This window comes from Bubalus bubalis, chromosome 5 (assembly GCF_019923935.1).
Source record: "Bubalus bubalis isolate 160015118507 breed Murrah chromosome 5, NDDB_SH_1, whole genome shotgun sequence".
In the NCBI taxonomy this organism is placed as follows: Eukaryota; Metazoa; Chordata; class Mammalia; order Artiodactyla; family Bovidae; genus Bubalus; species Bubalus bubalis.
In genome coordinates, this window is record NC_059161.1 from 80,250,396 (window position 1) to 80,254,050 (window position 3,655).

Here is a 3,655-nt window from a genome sequence, read left to right on the forward strand (position 1 = left end):
GTCTCCAAGGCCCCTTCAGCCCCAGCACCTGGGTAAGGGCCCAGGACCATTCCACATCCCACCTCCCTAGCGCTCCCTCGTGGCTACAGTCAGGCTTCCTGCGTCTTTCCTCATTCAAGCTTTCTGTTCTCAGCCTTGGGCAGCCTCTGTCAGCAGCCCCGTTCTACTCTTCCTGGGCTGCCTTATTTTACTTGAAAAATAAATCTTTGGCTTGCACCTCACTGTCCTCAGATGTGATAATTTACAGAGGCTATCTGAGCACTCTGTTAGTTCAAAACCTACCCTGAGGAAGGCAGAGAACCAAGAGTGGGAGGTGACAAAAGGTATGCCTAGGTCAGAGCCCGGTAAGAAGGTGGTCCATGAGGGGTATGTCAGGTTCTGCTCTAGGTCTCTCCTCGAAGACTCCACTTTCCAGTGGGCCGCATCCCGGGTACAGATGACTGCATCTGGGGCATGGCCCTGGATCTGACGGGTTATTCACTGGCTCAGAAACCTTTGGAGAGGACTCTTCCTGATAACCTCACTCAAGTGTTATTCCCAAGATGCACACTAGATGGCAGCAGAAAAGAGCTTTTGCCTGCCTTAAAAGCTCTGCTCACGAAGGCAATGGCACCCCACTCCAGTACGCTTAAAGCCCATGGACGGAGGAGCCTGGTAGGCTGCAGTCCATGGGGTCGCTAAGAGTCGGACACGACTGACCGACTTCACTTTCACACATTGGAGAAGGAAATGGCAACCCACTCCAGTGTTCTTGCCTGTAAAATCCCAGGGACGGGGGAGCCTGGTGGGCTGCCGTCTATGGGGTTGCACAGAGTTGGACACGACGGAAGCGACTTAGCAGCAGCAGCACGGTCTCTCTGCTTTAGGATGAGAATCCAGGCCCACTGCTCCTAAGCTCTTTTGCCAGATGTGTGCACTCAGTCATGTCTGACTCTGTACCCTTTGGATTGTAGCCCGCCGGGCTTCTTCTTTATAGGATTTTCCAGGCAAGAATACTGGTGTGCGTTGTCATTTCTTCCCTTAGGGGATAGTCCCAAGTCAGGGATCACAACCTTGTCTCCTGAGTATCCTGCTCTGCAGGCAGATTTTGTACTGCTGAGCCACTGGGGAAGTCCTAGTTGCCAGAGGAGTCTGGGTCAATTATTAACCTCATTTTACAGGTATTTAAACTGAAGATTTATTGTAACCCAGTTCTGGGACCAGAACAAAGACTTAAATCGACCAATATGGAACAGAAGGGCATGCACACACAGCATGCTGGACAAATGTGTGGGCTTCGTTGCTCCATGCAGTTCAGTTTAGTTGTTCATTTGTGTCTGACTCTTTGTGACCCCATGGACTGCAGCACGCCAGGCTTCCCTGTCCAACATCAACTCCCAGAGCTTGCTCAAACTCATATCCATCGAGCCGGTGATGCCATCCAACCATCTCATCCTCTGTTGCCCCCTTCTCCTTCAGCCTTCAATCTTTCCCAGCATCAAGGTCTTTTCTAGTGAATTAGTTCTTTGCATCAGGTGGCCAAAATATTGGAGTTTCAGCTTTAGCATCAGCCCTTCCAATGAATATTCAGGACTGATTTCCTTTAGGATTGACTGGTTGGATCTCCTTGCAGTCCAGGAAACTCTCAAGAGTCTTCTCCAACTCCATAGTTCAAAAGCATCAATTCTTTGGTGCTCAGCTTTCTTTATAGTCCAACTCTCACATCCATACATGACTACTGGAAAAACCATAGCTTAACTAGATGGATATTGTTGGCAAAGTAATGTCTCTGCTTTTTAATATGCTATCTAGGTTGGTCATTAACTTTTCTTCTGAGGCGCAAGTGTCTTAATTTCATGGCTGCAATCACCATCTGTAGTGATTTTGGAGCCCCCCAAAATAAAGTCTGACACTGTTTACATTGTTTTCCCATCTATTTGCCAAGAAGTGATGGGACCGGATGCTATGATCTTAGTTTTCTGAATGTTGAGTTTTAAGCCACCCTTTTCACTCTCCTCTTTCACTTTCATCAAGAGGCTCTTTAGTTCTTCTTCGCTTTCTGCCATAAGGGTGGTATCATCAGTGTATCTGAGGTTATTTTCTCCCGGCAATCTTGATTCCAGCTTGTGCTTTATCCAGCCTGGCATTTCTCACGATGTGCTCTGCATATAAGTTAAACAAGCAGGGTGACAATATACAGCCTTGGTGTACTCGTTTCCCAATTTGGAACCCGTCTGTTGTTCCACATCCGGTTCTAACTGTTGATTATTGACCTGTATACAGGTTTCTCAGGAGATAGGTCAGGTGGTCTGGAATTCCCATCTATTTAATAATTTTCCATAGTTTGATGTTATCCACACAGTCAAAGGTTTGGCATAGTCAATAGAGCAGAAGTAGATGTGTTTCTGGAACTCTCTTGCTTTTTCGATAATCCATAGAATGTTGGCAACTTGATCTCCGGTTCCTCTGCTTTTTCTAAATCCAGCTTGAACATCTGCAAGTTCATGGTTCACATACTGCTGAAGCCTGACTTGGAGAATTTTGAGCATTACTCTGCTAGAGTGTGAGATGAGTGCAATTGTGCAGTAGTTTGAACATTCTTTGGCATTGCCTTTCTTTGGGATTGGAATGAAAACTGACATTTTCCAGTCCTGTGGCCTCTGCGGAGTTTTCCAAATTTGCTGGCATAATGAGTGCAGCACTTTCACAGCATCATCTTTTAAGATTTGAAATAGCTCAACTGGAATTCCATCACCTCCACTAGCTTTGTTTGTAATGATGCTTCCTACGGCCCACTTGAATTCACATTCCAGGATGTCTGGCTCTAGGTGATTGATCACACCATCATGGTTATCTGGGTCATGAAGATATTTTTTGTATAGATCTTCCACATATTCTTGTCACCTTTTCTTAATATCTTCAGCTTTTGTTAGGCCCATACCATTTCTATCCTTTATTGTGCCCATCTTTGCATGAAATATTCCCTTGGTATCTCTAATTTCTTGAAGACATTTCTAGTCTTTCCCATTCAATTGTTTTCCTCTATTTCTTTGCATTGATCAGTGAAGAAGGCTTTCTTATCTCTCCTTGCTATTCTTTGAAACGCTGCATTCAGATGGGTATATCTTTTTCTCCTTTGCCTTTAGCTTCTCTTCTTTTCTAAGCTATTTATAAGGCCTCCTCAGACAATCATTTTGCATTTTTTTTTTCCCTTGGGGATAGTCTTGATCACTGCCTCCTGTACAATGTCATGAATCTCTTTCCATAGTTCTTTGGTACTCTGTCTATCAGATCTAATCCCTTGAATCTATTTCTCACTTTTACTGTATAATCATAAGGGTTTTGATTTAAGTCATACCTGAATGGTCTAGTGGTTTTCCTTTCTTTCTTCAATTGAAGTCTGAATTTGGCAATAAGGAGTTCATGATCTGAGCCACAGTCAGCTCCCTGTCTTGTTTTTGCTGCCTGTATAGAGCTTCTCCATCTTTGGCTGCAAAGAATATAATCAATCTGATTTCAATATTGACCATCTGGTGATGTCCATGCGTAGAGTCCTCTCTTGTGCTGTTGGAAGAGGGTGTTTGCTATCAGCAGCACATTCTCTTGGCAAAACTATGTTTTATAGCCTTTGCCCTACTTTAGTTTGTATTCCAAGGCCAAATTTGCCTATTACTCT